Below are 19599 nucleotides of genomic sequence, written 5' to 3'. Positions count from 1 at the left end.
TCATAAACTCCTTGAAACCAACACATGGACTTCAAGACAATCCTATGGACAAATGCTTCAAATATAACTCAAGGCAACCGTTAGTCCATAGAGATTGTTATCAATTACCAAAACCACACATGGGGGCACCGCATGTCCTTTCAATCTCCCCCATTTTGGTAATTGATGACAATCACTTTCAAGAGAGTTTATATATGGAATTATTTATCACCATGCAACGCAACAACCAACAATGCATGTGTATGAGATGCAAATGCTTAGGTACAAAACCAAAGCAATAAGAAAAAACTCTCTAAACTTATCCTCAAAACTCTCTGAAACTTCTCCCCCATTGGCATCGATTGCCAAAATGGGCGAAAAGCTTAGAAGGCCAATATAAATTATGTTCCTCCATAAGTTGTGTATTTATCAACAAGAGAGTGGAAAGCAATACACATATTCAATGGTAATACTTGGAGGAAGACCAACTATACTGAGGCACCAAGATTGCTAAAGGAATGATATGCCACAAGGACATAACAAAGAAAGAAACAAGCAATCAAGCAATCAAAGGTACCAATTGAAACAAGCAATCAACGGGTATCAATTGAACCAACTAGACCAAAGATCCTACGAGCTACATAAATAAAGGATATTATGATATGAGCGAAGGAGTGTTCTAAAGAAACTAGAGAAGCTCCCCATGATTTGTGCACACATAAGAATTTTTGTATTTGGATACAAAGTGCACAAAATAGGATCACAGCTCCCCCAAAATCAATAGAAACTTACAACAAGTGCAAGTGAGCATATAGGAAACTAAGCCTAGTACATGCAACAAACACATGGTTGAGCAACAAGTAAGAGAGGCAACTTAAGAGTGGGCTCAACCAAAAAGATGTGTGTGAGTCAAGGCAATGCACTTGAGAAGACTAATGTACAGAAGAGCATTAAGTATCAATAAAGTCTTCAAGGAATGAGGCACACGGTGCAAGGCCTATCATTCCCACACACAACTAGCAAATGGGTTCACAAGCTTACTAATAAGCATATAGAGAACCTATGCTTGTGACAACCCGCGGTGAAGATAGAAGATGAAAGGCGCATCAAGACGAGGGATGCCAATTAAGATGGCAAAAACCTCGTAAAGATAAGCATGAGGAAAATAATCTTCACCACACAAGAGCGCATCAAGATGCAACGATAGAAGACACGCACTCAAGGCAAAAGCTTTCACGGAGCCACCAAAGAAATAACATAAGAAAGATAAGGTGGACGTGAAAGAAAGGATATCAACTAGATATGCAACTTATCTCAAGTGTATAAGATTCTAGGTAGACGAAATCATGATGATATATATCTACAAAGAAGGATGTACACCCGAAATAGTTACAACACGAGGAACAAGATATCCAAAGGGAGGTCATACATATACCAATAAGATATTTGCTTGGAAGCATAGCACATGGCTAGATATGGTCTTATTATATATAAATGAATTCCTACCACACATCCATCAAAGACATCACAACTAGCAACAAGAGATCATTGTTGGGATGCTTTGAGAAAGGGTACAAGTATCACAAGAATGAGTGAATAACATGCCATGATACAACCTACACAAGGTTGATGCAAGAAATGTGTGCATGAAGAATATGAAGATACTTGTTACCGAGTTAACATTGGAAGGATGTAGTAGATACCAATTGAAGGTAGATAGTAGTTCATTGATCATCCTAGCTCGACTCCAATAAGCACATGATGACAACACCTTCCTTGTGAGTGAGCCGAGCATCCAATGTATCTCCAATTGTTCCTAGAACAACAACACAAACAAAATGGTACCCAAACTCATTGGGACCAAAGAGTTAGAGAACCAACAACACATAGGACAAACTCCACATAAATATGTGCATATAGATATGAAAATGAATTTCATGCACATCTCATCCAATTTGAGACTTGGTGGAGTTCCCCCTATATATTGGGTCAAAGAAAGAAAACATGCCAAAGAAACTACAAGAAGTAAATATGCATGCTCAAGACTTTCAAGAACTGAGACCAAAAGACAAAGAACTACCAAGCGAAGAAAAGATACCAAATGAATAAATCATCACTTGGAGGATATCCATAAAAGATACATCAAGGAATGAGATATCCATTGATACACTCAAAAAGAAAGATGTCAAACTCCCAAAAGAGAGAATGGTTCCAAACAAACCAAGCCCTCTACAAAGTTTCATGATGGCACAAAGCACCAAAAAGAAACGGCTTGCCTTCCACAAACACACACTTGATAAGGATCACAAGATGAGTGTTTTATAGAGAATAGGATAGCTCCCCCAAGACTAGTGCATTATAGAGAATTTGCATTTGAATAGAAAATGCACAAGGTGGGATCACCAGTTTCACTATATCTAGAAAACACTAGACAAGGTCAAGAAATTAACAAGATCCACAAGTGGTATGGAATACAATGGGAGTTGACACAACCCTAGGCAAGAGATAAAGCAAACAAAAGCAAAGGCCAATGTAAAGATGATCAATAATTTCTACCACACATAAGTGAGTACCAATTGTCAAAAGACAAGAAGTATTTGGGAATAATTCCCGGTGGTAGATAACAAGGATATCCGACATCATCTTCACACCAAACAAAAAGCAAATTGCAACTTGTAGAGCTAACATGCCACCTAGGAACAAGATAATTTACAATATCAATTCTAGGTGACAATATCTCAAATGTACACATTTTCTAGGCTAGTAATATACACATAGCATATTACTCCCCCATAATGTGATACCAATTAAAGATAAACAAGAGGCAAAATAACGAACCAACACGAGATAATTAATGGACAATATAGAATTTGATTTTCTCATGAGAAGACATACCACATAACGACTAGATAATCTTGAAATATCAATACTAGATGGTATTACTCATGTACACACTGTTGGAAATATGCCCTAGAGGCAATAATAAAAGTATTATTATATTTCATTGTTCATGATAATTGTCTTGTATTCATGCTATAACTGTATTATCCGGAAATCGTAATACACGTGTGAATACTTAGACCACACAATGTCCCTGGTAAGCCTCTAGTTGACCAGCTCGTTGTGATCAACAGATAGTCATGGTTTCCTGACTATGGACATTGGATGTCATTGATAACGGGATCACATCATTAGGAGAATGATGTGATGGACTAGACCCAATCATAAGCATAGCATAAAAGATCGTGTAGTTCGTTTTGCTAGAGCTTTGCAAGTGTCAAGTATCTCTTCCTTCGACCATGAGATCGTGTAACTCCCGGATACCGTAAGAATGCCTTGGGTGTACCAAACGTCACAACGTAACTGGGTGACTATAAAGGTACATTACAGGTATCTCCGAAAGTAGCTGTTGGGTTGACACGGATCGAGACTGGGATTTGTCACTCCGTATGACGGAGAGGTATCTCTGGGCCCACTCGGTAATGCATCATCATATTGAGCTCAATGTGACCAAGGTGTTGGACACGGGATCATGCATTACGGTACGAGTAAAGTGACTTGCCGGTAACGAGACTGAACAAGGTATTGGGATACCGACGATCGAGTCTCAGGCAAGTAACGTACCGATTGACAAAGGGAATTGCATACAGGGTTTGATCGAATCCTCGACATAGTGGTTCATCCGATGACAACATCGAGGAGCATGTGGGAGCCATCATGGGTATCCAGATCCCGCTGATGGTTATTGACTGAGAGAGTCTCGGTCATGTCTGCATGTCTCCCGAACCCGTAGGGTCTACACACTTAAGGTTCAGTTACGCTAGGGTTATAGGGATATGTATATGCAGTAACCCGAATGTTGTTCGGAGTCCCGGATGAGATCCCGGACGTCACGAGGAGTTCCGGAATGGTCCGGAGGTAAAGATTTATATATGGGAAGTCCTGTTTCGGGCATCGGGACAAGTTTCGGGGTTATCGGTATTGTACCGGGACCACCGGAAGGGTCCCGGGGGTCCACCGGGTGGGTCCACCTGTCCCGGGGGGGCACATGGGCTGTGGGGGGTGCGCCTTGGCCTAATGGGCCAAGGGCACCAGCCCCACATAGGCCCATGCGCCTAGGGTTCAAGGGGGGCAAGAGTCCTAGGAGGGTAAGGCACCTCCTAGGTGCCTTGGGGGGAGGGAAAACCCCCCTTGGCCGCCGCACCCCCTAGGAGATTGGATCTCCTAGGGCCGGCCACCCCCCCTTGGCACCCCTATATATAGTGGGGGAGAGGAGGGACTTCATACCTGAACGTCTCGGCCTTTGGTTGCCTCCTTCTCCCTCCCCAACACCTCATCCACCTCCATAGTGCTTAGCGAAGCTCTGCCGGAGTACTGCAGCTCCATCAACACCACGCCGTCGTGCTGCTGCTGGTGCCATCTCCCTCAACCTCTCCTCCCTCCCTTGCTGGATCAAGAAGAGGAGACGTGGCTGTTCCGTACGTGTGTTGAACGCGGAGGCGCCGTCCGTTCGGCGCAGGTCATCGGTGATTTGGATCACGTCGAGTACGACTACATCATCACCTTGCAAGCTTCCGCACGCGATCTACAAGTGGTATGTAGATGCAAACTCTCTCCCTAGACTCGTTGCTTAGATGAACTCATAGATGGATCTTGGTGAAACCGTAGGAAAAATTTTAATTTTCTGCAACGTTCCCCAACAGTGGTATCAGAGCCAGGTTTATGCGTAGTTCTCTTTGCACGAGTAGAACACAACTTTGTTGTGGGCGTGGATTTTGTCATCTTACTTGCCTCTACTAGTCTTTTCTTGCTCAACGGTATTGTGGGATGAAGCGGCCCGGACCAACCTTACACGTACTCTTACGTGAGACCGGTTCCACCGACTGACATGCACAAGTTGCATAAGGTGGCTGGCGGGTGTCTGTCTCTCCCACCTTAGTTGGAGCGGAATCGATGAACAGGGCCCTTATGAAGGGTAAATAGAAGTTGACAAAATCATGTTGTGGTGATTCGTAGGTAAGAAAACGTTCTTGCTAGAACCCAATTGCAGCCACGTAAAAGATGCAACAACAATTAGAGGACGTCTAACTTGTTTTTGCAGCGATTGATCATGTGATGTGATATGGCCAGAAGTTGTGATGAATGATGAATTGTGATGTATGAGATCATGTTCTTTGTAATAGGATTCACGACTTGCATGTCGATGAGTATGACAACCGGCAGGAGCCATAGGAGTTGTCATTATTTTTTGTATGACCTGCGTGTCAATGAATAACGTCATGTAAACTACTTTACTTTATTGCTAAACGTTAGTCATAGAAGTAGAAGTAGTCGTTGGCGTGACAACTTCATGAAGACACGATGATGGAGATCATGATGATGGAGATCATGGTGTCAAGCCGGTGACAAGATGATCATGGAGCCCCGAAGATGAAAATCAATGGAGCTATATGATATTGGCCATATCATGTCACAACTATATAATTGCATGTGATGTTTATTATGTATTATGCATCTTGTTTACTTAGGACGACGGTAGTAAATAAGATGATCCCTTATAAAATTTCAAGAAGTGTTCTCCCCTAACTGTGCACCGTTGCTACAGTTCGTCGTTTCTAAGCACCACGTGATGATCGGGTGTGATGGATTCTTACGTTCACATACAACGGGTGTAAGACAGTTTTACACAGCGAAAACACTTAGGGTTAACTTGACGAGCCTAGCATGTGCAGACATGGCCTCGGAACACGGAGACCGAAAGGTCGAACACGAGTCGTATGGAAGATACGATCAACATGAAAATGTTCACCGACGATGACTAGTCCGTCTCACGTGATGATCGGACACGGGCTAGTCGACTCGGATCGTGTAACACTTAGATGACTAAAGGGATGTCTAATCTAAGTGGGAGTTCATAATTTGATTAGAACTTTATTATCATGAACTTAGTCTAAAACTTTTGCAAATATGTCTTGTAGATCAATGGCCAACGCTAATGTCAACATGAACTTCAACGCGTTCCTAGAGAAAACCAAGCTGAAAGATGATGGCAGCGACTATACGGACTGGGTCCGGAACCTGAGGATCATCCTCATAGCTGCCAGGAAACAATATGTCCTAGAAGGACCGCTAGGTGACGCTCCCGTCCCAGAGAACCAAGATATTATGAATGCTTGGCAGTCTCGCGCTGATGATTACTCCCTCGTTCAGTGCGGCATGCTTTACAGCTTAGAACCGGGGCTCCAAAAGCGTTTTGAGCATCACGGAGCATATGAGATGTTCGAAGAGCTGAAACTAGTTTTTCAAGCTCATGCCCGGGTCGAGAGATATGATGTCTCTGACAAGTTCTACAGTTGTAAGATGGAGGAAAACAGTTCTGTCAGTGAGCACATCCTAAAGATGTCTGGGTTGCACAACCGTATGACCCAGCTGAACATTAACCTCCCAGATGAGGCGGTCATTGACAGAATCCTCCAGTCGCTCCCACCAAGCTACAAGAGCTTTGTGATGAACTACAACATGCAGGGAATGGAAAAGACCATTCCTGAAGTGTTCTCGATGCTGAAGTCAGCAGAGGCTGAAATCAAGAAAGAACATCAAGTGTTGATGGTCAATAAGACCACTAAGTTCAAGAAGGGCAAGGGTAAGAAGAACTTCAAGAAGGACGGCAAAGATGTTGCCGCGCCTGGTAAGTCAGTTACCGGGAAGAAGTCAAAGAATGGACCCAAGCCTGAGACTGAGTGTTTTTATTGCAAAGGGAAGGGTCACTGGAAGCGGAACTGCCCCAAATACTTAGCGGATAAGAAGGCCGGCAACACCAAAGGTATATTTGATATACATGTGATTGATGTGTACCTTACCAGTACTCGTAGTAACTCCTGGGTATTTGATACCGGTGCCGTTGCTCATATTTGTAACTCACAGCAGGAGCTGCGGAATAAACGGAGACTGGCGAAGGACGAGGTGACGATGCGCGTCGGGAATGGTTCCAGAGTCGATGTGATCGCCGTCGGCACGCTGCCTCTACATTTACCTACGGGATTAGTTTTGAACCTTAATAATTGTTATTTAGTGCCAAGTTTGAGCATGAACATTGTATCTGGATCTCGTTTAATACGAGATGGCTACTCATTTAAGTCTGAGAATAATGGTTGTTCGATTTATATGAGAGATATGTTTTATGGTCATGCTCCGATGGTAAATGGTTTATTCTTAATGAATCTCGAGCGTAATATTACACATGTTCATAGTGTAGATGCCAAAAGATTTAAAGTTGATAACGATAGTCCCACATACTTGTGGCACTGCCGCCTTGGTCACATTGGTGTCAAGCGCATGAAGAAGCTCCATGCCGATGGACTTTTAGAGTCTCTTGATTATGAATCGTTTGACACGTGCGAACCATGCCTCTTAGGCAAAATGACCAAGACTCCGTTCTCCGGAACAATGGAGCGAGCAACCAACTTGTTGGAAATCATACATACCGATGTGTGCGGTCCAATGAGCGTTGAGGCTCGCGGAGGATATCGTTATGTTCTCACCCTCACAGATGACTTGAGTAGATATGGGTATGTCTACTTAATGAAACACAAGTCTGAGACCTTTGAAAAGTTCAAGGAATTTCAGAATGAGGTGGAGAATCAACGTGACCGAAAGATAAAATTCTTACGATCAGATCGTGGAGGAGAATACTTAAGTCACGAATTTGGTACACACTTAAAGAAATGTGGAATCGTTTCACAGCTCACGCCGCCTGGAACACCTCAGCGAAACGGTGTGTCCGAACGTCGTAATCGCACTCTATTGGATATGGTGCGGTGTATGATGTCTCTTACCGATTTACCGCTATCATTTTGGGGATACGCTCTAGAGACAGCTACATTCACTTTAAATAGGGCACCGTCTAAATCCGTTGAGACGACACCGTATGAATTATGGTTTGGAAAGAAACCTAAGCTGTCGTTTCTAAAAGTTTGGGGATGCGAAGCTTATGTCAAGAAACTTCAACCTGAAAAGCTCGAACCCAAGTCGGAAAAATGCGTATTCATAGGATACCCTAAGGAAACTATAGGGTATACCTTCTACTTAAGATCCGAAGGCAAGATCTTTGTTGCCAAGAACGGATACTTTCTGGAAAAAGAGTTTCTCTCGAAAGAAGTAAGTGGGAGGAAAGTAGAACTCGATGAAGTACTACCTCTCGAACGGGAAAGTGGTGCAGCTCAGGAAAATGTTCCTGTGATACCCACACCAACTGAAGAGGAAACCAATGATGATGATCAAGGTACTTCGGATCAAGTTGCTACTGAACTTCGTAGGTCCACAAGGACACGTTCTGCACCAGAGTGGTACGGCAACCCTGTCCTGGAAATCATGTTGTTAGGCAACAATGAACCTTCGAACTATGAAGAAGCAATAACGGGCCCGGATTCCAACAAATGGCTTGAAGCCATGAAATCCGAGATAGAATCCATGTATGAAAACAAAGTATGGACTTTGACAGACTTGCCCGATGATCGGCGAGCGATAGAAAACAAATGGATCTTTAAGAAGAAGACGGACGCGGATGGTAATGTTACCATCTATAAAGCTCGACTTGTCGCTAAGGGTTATCGACAGGTTCAAGGGATTGACTACGACGAGACATTCTCTCCCGTAGCGAAGCTAAAGTCCGTCCGAATCACGTTAGCAATTGCCGCATACTATGATTATGAGATATGGCAGATGGACGTCAAAACAGCATTCCTTAACGGGCATCTTAAGGAAGAACTGTATATGATGCAGCCGGAAGGTTTTGTCGATCCTCAGAACGCTAACAAAGTATGCAAGCTCCAGCGATCCATTTATGGACTGGTGCAAGCATCTCGGAGTTGGAACATTCGCTTTGATGAGATGATCAAAGCGTTTGGATTTATGCAGACTTATGGAGAAGCCTGCGTTTACAAGAAAGTGAGTGGGAGCTCTGTAGCATTTCTCATATTATATGTAGATGACATACTCCTGATGGGAAATAATATAGAATTTCTGGACAGCATTAAGGCCTACTTGAATAAGTGTTTTTCAATGAAGGACCTTGGAGAAGCTGCTTATATATTAGGCATCAAGATCTATAGAGATAGATCGAGACGCCTCATAGGTCTTTCACAAAGTACATATCTTGATAAGATTTTGAAGAGATTCAGAATGGATCAGTCCAAGAAGGGGTTCTTGCCTATGTTACAAGGTATGAGACTAAGCTCAGCTCAGTCACCGACCACGGCAAAAGATAAAGAAGAGATGAGTGTCATCCCCTATGCTTCAGCCATAGGATCTATTATGTATGCCATGCTGTGTACCAGACCCGATGTAAACCTTGCCGTAAGTTTGGTAGCAAGATACCAAAGTAATCCCGGCAAGGAACACTGGACAGCGGTCAAGAATATCCTGAAGTACCTGAAAAGGACAAAGGACATGTTTCTCGTTTATGGAGGAGACGAAGAGCTCGTCGTAAAGGGTTACGTCGACGCTAGCTTCGACTCAGATCCGGATGACTCTAAGTCACAAACCGGATACGTGTATATGTTGAATGGTGGAGCAGTAAGCTGGTGCAGCTGCAAGCAGAGCGTCGTGGCGGGATCTACGTGTGAAGCGGAGTACATGGCAGCCTCGGAGGCAGCACATGAAGCGATTTGGGTGAAGGAGTTCATCACCGACCTAGGAGTCATACCCAATGCGTCGGGGCCGATCAAACTCTTCTGTGACAACACTGGAGCTATTGCCCTCGCAAAGGAGCCCAGGTTTCACAAGAAGACCAGGCACATCAAGCGTCGTTTCAACTCCATCCGTGAAAATATTCAAGATGGAGACATAGAGATTTGCAAAGTGCACACGGATCTGAATGCCGCAGATCCGCTGACTAAACCTCTCTCGCGTACAAAACATGATCAACACCAGAACTCTATGGGTGTTCGATTCATCACAATGTAACTAGATTGGTGACTCTAGTGCAAGTGGGAGACTGTTGGAAATATGCCCTAGAGGCAATAATAAAAGTATTATTATATTTCATTGTTCATGATAATTGTCTTGTATTCATGCTATAACTGTATTATCCGGAAATCGTAATACACGTGTGAATACTTAGACCACACAATGTCCCTGGTAAGCCTCTAGTTGACCAGCTCGTTGTGATCAACAGATAGTCATGGTTTCCTGACTATGGACATTGGATGTCATTGATAACGGGATCACATCATTAGGAGAATGATGTGATGGACTAGACCCAATCATAAGCATAGCATAAAAGATCGTGTAGTTCGTTTTGCTAGAGCTTTGCAAGTGTCAAGTATCTCTTCCTTTGACCATGAGATCGTGTAACTCCCGGATACCGTAAGAGTGCCTTGGGTATACCAAACGTCACAACGTAACTGGGTGACTATAAAGGTGCATTACAGGTATCTCCGAAAGTAGCTGTTGGGTTGACACAGATCGAGACTGGGATTTGTCACTCCGTATGACGGAGAGGTATCTCTGGGCCCACTCGGTAATGCATCATCATATTGAGCTCAATGTGACCAAGGTGTTGGACACGGGATCATGCATTGCGGTACGAGTAAAGTGACTTGCCGGTAACGAGACTGAACAAGGTATTGGGATACCAACGATCGAGTCTCGGGTAAGTAACGTACCGATTGACAAAGGGAATTGCATACAGGGTTTGATCGAATCCTCGACATAGTGGTTCATCCGATGACAACATCGAGGAGCATGTGGGAGCCATCATGGGTATCCAGATCCCGCTGATGGTTATTGACTGAGAGAGTCTCGGTCATGTCTGCATGTCTCCCGAACCCGTAGGGTCTACACACTTAAGGTTCAGTTACGCTAGGGTTATAGGGATATGTATATGCAGTAACCCGAATGTTGTTCGGAGTCCCGGATGAGATCCCGGACGTCACGAGGAGTTCCGGAATGGTCCGGAGGTAAAGATTTATATATGGGAAGTCCTGTTTCGGGCATCGGGACAAGTTTCGGGGTTATCGGTATTGTACCGGGACCACCGGAAGGGTCCCGGGGGTCCACCGGGTGGGTCCACCTGTCCCGGGGGGGCACATGGGCTGTGGGGGGTGCGCCTTGGCCTAATGGGCCAAGGGCACCAGCCCCACATAGGCCCATGCGCCTAGGGTTCAAGGGGGGCAAGAGTCCTAGGAGGGTAAGGCACCTCCTAGGTGCCTTGGGGGGAGGGAAAACCCCCCTTGGCCGCCGCACCCCCTAGGAGATTGGATCTCCTAGGGCCGGCCACCCCCCCTTGGCACCCCTATATATAGTGGGGGAGAGGAGGGACTTCATACCTGAACGTCTCGGCCTTTGGTTGCCTCCTTCTCCCTCCCCAACACCTCATCCACCTCCATAGTGCTTAGCGAAGCTCTGCCGGAGTACTGCAGCTCCATCAACACCACGCCGTCGTGCTGCTGCTGGTGCCATCTCCCTCAACCTCTCCTCCCTCCCTTGCTGGATCAAGAAGAGGAGACGTGGCTGTTCCGTACGTGTGTTGAACGCGGAGGCGCCGTCCGTTCGGCGCAGGTCATCGGTGATTTGGATCACGTCGAGTACGACTACATCATCACCTTGCAAGCTTCCGCACGCGATCTACAAGTGGTATGTAGATGCAAACTCTCTCCCTAGACTCGTTGCTTAGATGAACTCATAGATGGATCTTGGTGAAACCGTAGGAAAAATTTTAATTTTCTGCAACGTTCCCCAACACACACATATATAGGATTGTGCGGTGCACAAAGCACATCACTCCCCCATAATGGGATATTCCATTAATCTCTCACAAGAGCCAACTAAGAAAAGAACAAGATGCAAAAAGGCTCAACACACAACACACACGTACATGATGTGCAAACCAACATACACATACTTGATTTCTCAAGATAAGCAAATTGGAAGCACAACATATACAAGCACATGCAAGGTACAAAACCACAACATGCAAGGGGGCAAGTAACTTTCAATGTAAGCAATTTAAGTACAAGTTACCGCAAGGAAGCACATTGGATATAAGATATAAACTTAATGATTCAATTGACTTGGCTTGAGACAATAAGAATGATGAAGTCCCCTTAATTCTTCATAATGTAGCCAAGTCTCCAATGACCTCCAACAACACCTATTGATCAAGTATGAGCTAGTTGGTCCCCAACCAAGTTGGGTCCTAAGAGGTTAGTCAAAATAGGCTTGGCTACCCAAATGGTTCTTTTCTTGACACCACTTTGAGCACCAACAAATTTGGCAAACACATTGCCAGCCTTATCCTTCCCAAGAGAATATATATCATCAATTAGAATAGGGTTGAATAAGGTACCATTTGTGCATGAAGAAGCAACGTGACCTTTTTCACGACATAGGTAGCAACGTCTACTCTTTACTTTCTTCTCACTTGATTTCTCAACTTGAGAAGCATTTGCTTGAGTTTTCTTGGGAAGAGGCCTTTCTTCAACTTGAGGTTGAGAATGAGAGTGTACTTGTGGCCGCTTCCCTTGTTGCTTGTCACTAATGGGATTCTTCTTCAATGGGCAAGATCTAACATGACGCCCTTCTACTTTGCACTTGAAGCAAACAATCTTGGCCGAATTCTTGACTTGTTCTTGGCCCTTCTTTTTGTTCACCTTGGACTTCTTCTTCTTCTTATTGGAGTTGAATCCAAGTCCACCTTTGTCATTGGGGGATTTTTGCACACTCAAGACATTGTTGAGTGTGGATTTCCCTTCATGACTCTTTTCCAAGTCTTTCTTCAAAGAAGTGACTTGGGCCTTGAGCTCTTTGATTTTCTCTACATGGTTAGTCTCAACACAAGTACTAGAGGAAGTATAAGCTTCATCATTAGAGCAACAAGGCAAGGAAAGCAATTCATCACAAGATGCAATATTGTGAGTAGATGAATTACAAGGACTAGCACATGGCAATATAGCATTTTAACTAGAAGTAGTGCTAGTATCCACATGAGGCTCACTAGATGTTACCTTAGCAAGCATGGCCTCATGAGTTATCTTTAGCACATTATGGGATACTAGAAGATCATCATGAAAGCTTGAGAGCTTTTCATGGTTTTCTTCCAATTTCCCATAATTGCTAGATAGCAACTCAAGTTGAGCCCGTAGCTCAACGTTCTCCTTCAAAATGTATGCTTCACAAGTAATAGAGTTAGTAGCACAAGCATCATCATTAACAGCAATAGGAGAGGACAACTTGGCAAGCTCTTTTAAATAAGAAGCTTCAAGTTGATCATGAGACTCGGTGAGTTTGATGAGCTCACCCTTGATGAACCTTGAGCCATTTTCGAGGTGCTCAAAATCCTCAAGGAGTCTAGCATGAGCAACTTCAAGCTTAGCATTTTTAGTTTCAAAAACATTGGCCACCTCGAGTGCTCTATCACGAGATTCCTTTATTCTAGATAATTCTATAGCAAAGGTCTCCTCAAGAGATTCAGATGAGGTTTGTTCATGTTCAAGAGCTTGAGATAGCTCCGCGATCTCATTTGCGTAATCACGCTCATGAGCTTCCATTTTCTCAATGGTGACCTCATGCTCCTCTAGACGAGATTCCAACTCATCAATATATTTCTTGCCCTCAATAGCAATAGACATGATTTCCATGAAGTTGGAACGAGCAATTTTATTCTTAAGAAGAGCTTTAAAAATCATTTCCCCCTTAATTTTTAAGGAGGCAACATCATCATTCTCTTCATCATAATCAACATCATCATCACTCTTGCCATCATCAGTATCATCACAAGATATATTGGGATTCAAAGTGGGAGATACCTTTGAAGCCTTGGCCATAAGGAAAAATGCAATAGATGATGATGTAGGATCCGTTGAAGGACCATTCAAGACAACATCTTGTTCCATGGGCTGTTGGGTTTCCTCTACATTGTTAGCACAACAATTCGAGGAAATATATGCATTTTTATCATGGCAACAAGACATAGTAAACATATCATCATGAGATTTAGTCAAGCAATTTCTACATGATATGGAAGGACTATCAACACAAGCATATGAAGCATTTCGAGTGCTCGAAGTGTTAAAGCCCAAAGAAGGAGCATTGCAATAAGATAGTGATGAAGGATCATCCACAATAAGCATACTATCATCATTGCAATGACCAACACTACTCACCATATCATTACCTTGTGGCAAACCACATGTAGGTGAAGTAGAAGAAGTTGAGAAGACTATACAACCGGAGGTGGAGGGAGAACAATCATCCCCACATATCTTGGACACACCATATTTTTCTTGAAGCTTCGTCCACAACTCATGAGCATCCCGGAACGGCATGAGTTGAAATATAACTACATTGCTCAAAGCATCGAAAAGCACATTAGAAGCTTGAGCATTGAGATAAGAGTTTTTCTCATCCTCTAAAGATAATCTTTGGGGATCCTTTGGAGGAGAAAAACCCATATCTACAATTCGCTCTAAATTTGGGTCCATGACCCTAAAGAGATTAAGCATGCGAATTACCCAAACATCAAAATTTTTGCCATCGAAACTAAGAGTGTCAGAGAATCCTAATCCCCTAGTCGACATCTTTACTCTCTAGGTGGTAAAGCCTAATAAAGAGAGACGAGGCTCTGATACCAATTGAAAGATCGTGGATGTCGCCTAGAGGGGGGGGGGTGAATAGGCATTTTAAAATAATTACGATTTAGGCTTAAACAAATGCGGAATAAACCTAGCGGTTAATTTGTCAAGCACAAAACCTAAAACAACTAGGCTCACCTATGTGCACCAACAACTTATGCTAATCAAGATAAGCAACTATGTGATAGCAAGATATATGACAAGAAACAATATGGCTATCACAAAGTAAAGTGCATAAGTCAAGAGCTCAGGTAAGAGATAACCGAGGCACGCGGAGACGACGATGTATCCCAAAGTTCACACCCTTGCGGATGCTAATCTCCGTTTGGAGCGGTGTGGAGGCACAATGCTCCCCAAGAAGCCACTAGGGCCACCGTAATCTCCTCATGCCCTTGCACAATGCAAGATGCCGTGATTCCACTAAGGGACCCTTGAGGGCGGTCACCGAACCCGTACAAATGGCAACCCTTGGGGGCGGTCACCAAACCCGTACACTTTGGCAACCCTTGGGGGCGGTCACCGGTACCTGTCAAATTGCTCGGGGCGATCTCCACAACCTAATTGGAGACCCCGATGCTTGCCCGGAGCTTTACACCACAATGATTGAGCTCCGAACAACACCAACCGTCTAGGGCGCCAAGGCACCCAAGAGGAACAAGCTCTAGGGTGCCCAAACACCCAAGAGTAATAAGCTTCTCAAACTTCACTTCCACGTATCACCGTGGAGAACTCAAATCGATGCACCAAATGCAATGGCAAGGGCACACAGAGTGCCCAAGTCCTTCTCTCTCAAATCCCACCGGAGCAACTAATGCTAGGGAGGGAAATGAGAGGAAGAACAAGACGGAGAACACCAAGAACTCCAAGATCTAGATCCAAGGGGTTCCCCTCACATAGAGGAGAAAGTAATTGGTGGAAATGTGGATCTAGATCTCCTCTCTCTTTTCCCTCAAAAACTAGCAAGAATCCATGGAGGGAGTGAGAGTTAGCAAGCTCAAAGAAGGTCAACAATGGGGGCAAAAACAAGCTCAAGAGATAGGGAACCATTGGGGAAGAAGACCCCCTTAAATAGGTCCCCACGAATCTGTCCGTTATGTACAGAACAACATAGGAGCGGTAAAACCTCTATGAGCACCGGTACAACCGGTAACAGGCAATAAGCGGTACAACCGGCCCACAACCGCCTAACAACCGCACCACAATAGAGGCCAGTCTGGTGGTAGAGCGGTACATGACCAGTACAACCTCCGGACCAATTCTAGAGCGGTACAACCGCTCCAAACGCGGTTGTACCGGTCAAGCGGTACAACCTCTCCATGGGGCGGTACAACCTCTTTGTGTAAAACAGGCAATATCAAAACAGCCACAACTTTCGCATACGAGCTCCGAATTCGACGAAATCAAGTTTTTTGGAAAGCTAACGACAAGGGCTAACACAATCTTGAGAGAAATAACAAAAAGAAGCAAATAATAAAAGACCCATAAGAAAAAGGTGAGAACCCTTCCTCGGATAAGACCGGTAAAACCTCCAACACCGAAAACATCATAGAAGATGCATGCAAACTCCGTTTTCGATGAACTCAAGCTTGTCATCAAGATGACCATAAGCTCTAAGACTCACAAATGGAACCAAACAAGAACCAAGAAAGATGATGCAAGGATGCAATGGTTTGAGCTCTCGACGAATGATACGATCAAGCTACTCCCTAGAGAGCCCCCCTTGATAGTACGACAATCGATCCTACAACTCGGTCTCCCAACTACCACTATGAGACCGGTAAAATAGAAAACCTATCAAGGGCGAACCGTTGCCTTGCACATAGTCCACTTGAGCTAGATGATGACGATCTTAACTTCCTAAAATTGGACCAGCTTTCTTGATTGTGTTGGCTCGATGAAGACTAGTTGATTGCTCCCCCATACTCCACTATGGGTGAGCCACTCTTTGGCACATCTTCAAAATTCCATTGACACCACAATGTACGGCAAGCTTCAAGCTTGATTGCTCCCCCATACTCCATTATGGGTGAGCCACTCTTCGAGTTGCTCCACTTGAACTTGCACACTGCAAACTTGATGACGATCACCACTTGATGTCATCCTCCATGGGTTGTATGAGATCTTCCTCTTGACGCAAGACCATGGAAACATACCTAACCCCACAAAGAACTCTCACGTAGACCATGGGTTAGTACACAAAGCGTAATGGACAATGCTTACCATACCATGGGATCACTTGATCCCTCTCGGTACTTCTTCTACGCTTTGTGAGTTGATCAACTTGATTCACTCTTGACTTAGTCTTGATCAACATTGAATCTTTCCAACTCTCTTCATTTGGATGATGTCTTGAAGGTAAACATGAATGATCACACAATCTTCTTCTTCAAGACATGCTTGCAATAAGCTCAACTCACACATGACCAATCTTTGGATAATTCCTTGAAAAGCACTTTGGCCATCTCAACTCACACATGACCAATCTTTGGATAATTCCTTGAAAATCACTTTGGCCATCTCAACTCACACATGACCAATCTTTGGATAATTCCTTGAAAAGCACTTTGGCCATCTCATAAACTCCTTGAAACCAACACATGGACTTCAAGACAATCCTATGGACAAATGCTTCAAATATAACTCAAGGCAACCATTAGTCCATAGAGATTGTCATCAATTACCAAAACCACACATGGGGGCACCACATGTCCTTTCACCCGGAATCAACATGGCCACCATTGAGGAGTACTTGAGGCTGTAGGGGTAGGGGAGGATCATGGAAGTGCAACTAAATACGGAGGCGGAAGATTCTATCAGATGGATGTGGGAAACGAATGGCACGTACTCGGTGAGCTTTTCTTATGCGGCGAAATTCATGGGACAGATGGTGGCTCCATATGTGGACTTTGTGTGAAAACAAAAGGCGCCGCTACAATGTTGTTTCTTCTCATGGTTGGCTTTCCAGGATCAATGTTGGACATTTGACAAGTTTGCTCGACGAGGTTTACTACACCAAGATTCATGTCCTCTACGCAACCAGCATGAAGATACAATTACTCACATCATGCTAGCATGTGTCTTTGCACGCATGATGTGGTTTTTGTTCGGAGCGGTTTGGGAGATCATGGGCAAGCTCCTCCCACGGATGATGACCTTGTGGATTGGTGCAGCACAAGTAGATCGAACAGATGCTCACGAAAAACTTTGATGACACTTATAACGTTAACACTATGGAAATTGTGGAAACACCGGAATGCAATTGTGTTCGATGGTACATCACCCTTAACATCTCAGGTACTTCATGTGATCGAACGAGAAGGAAGAGCGCAGAGATCGGTAGGCTTGCTCAAGAAAGATATGGACGCTTTCTTTGCTGATCTAGCTATGGTGGGCTGGGATGAGTAGTATGTATATCCCCCTAGGAGTGTGGTAGTGGATGAGGAGTGTTCTCACTCTCAAGTGACATGATGTAAATTGTGGTGGGTTCTATATTAATTATTTTTCTTTAATACTCCCCCATCCCAAAATAAGTGTCTCAACTTTAATACAATTTTGTACTAAAAGTAGTACAAAGTTAAGACATTCATTTTGGGACGGAGGGAGTATATGATACGCACTTTCATGTGTATCTTAGAGAAAGAAAAAAAAATCTGCAGATGTGTCTCCTACCTGCTTAGCACAACAGTGGGCAGCTATATTTGCCTCCTGCCTAATGAAAAAATGTTGAAACTAATAAAGTTCCCGCACAGCTCCTTAATCTTCTGAAGAGGGACTACAATATCAGATCTTGCAAAATCAGCAAATTTCAACTATTTAACCTATATTTCCCTTCCACTAGTTTGTTTCAGGAAAAATACATCTATTTCAATTGCACATTTTTCAAAAATATTATTTCACTCATTTGAAATAAATTGTTACACTTTTTCAATAGACAATTTCACAATGATACATTACAATTTCACTTTTTATAGTTACTCTTTCACAACTCAGCACCTACATTTCACTTTTCACATACTTGTTTCACATATCACATCTATTTCAATTACACATTTTCGAAACAACATATTTGACTCTTTTGAAATAAACGGTTACACATTTCCAAAAAAACAGTTTCACAAGTTCATATTTCAGTTTCATATTGTTTTTCACTTCCAGAACCTACATCTATTTCAGTTGCACATTTTTTAAAATAAACTATTTACATTTTAAAATAATCAGTTTCACAATGATACATTTCTCCATTACAATTTCACTTTCAGTGGTTACTATTTCACAATTCACAACCTACATTTCACTTTTCACTAGCTAGTTTCACAAAAATGCCATCTATTTCAATTGCACATTTTTCAAATAACCTATTTCACTGTTTTGAAAAAAATTGTTACACATTTCTAAATAATTAGTTTCACAATGAATTACAAATTCACTTTTTGTATTTACTATTTCATAATTGAAAACCTACATTTCAATTTTCATTGGCTTGTTTCACCAATATCACATCTAGTTTAACTACACATTTTCAAATAACATATTTCACTCTTTTGTAATAAACTGTTGCACATTTTCAAATAATCAATTTCACAATGATACATTACAATTTCATCTTCTGTAGTTACTATTTCACTATTCAGAACCTACATTCCACTGTCCAATGGCTTGTTTCACAAAAATAATATCTATTTCAATTGCACATTTTTCAAATAACATATTTCACATTTGAAAATAATCAGTTTCACATTGATACATCACAATTTCACTTTGTGTGATTACTATTTCACAATTCATAACCTACATTTTACTTCTCACTGGATTGTTTCACAAAAATGTCATTTATTTCAATTGCATGTTTTTCAAATAACCATTTTCACCGTTTTGAAATAAACTCTTGCACCTTTTCAAATAATCAGTTTCATAATGATACATTATAATTTTGTTTTTTGTATTTACGACTCCCTCTGTCCCATAATATAATAGCGTTTTTGACATTACA

Source organism: Triticum dicoccoides, chromosome 7A, assembly GCF_002162155.2.
Source record: "Triticum dicoccoides isolate Atlit2015 ecotype Zavitan chromosome 7A, WEW_v2.0, whole genome shotgun sequence".
NCBI lineage: Eukaryota > Viridiplantae > Streptophyta > Magnoliopsida > Poales > Poaceae > Triticum > Triticum dicoccoides.
Note: the sequence above shows the minus strand (reverse complement) of the source record.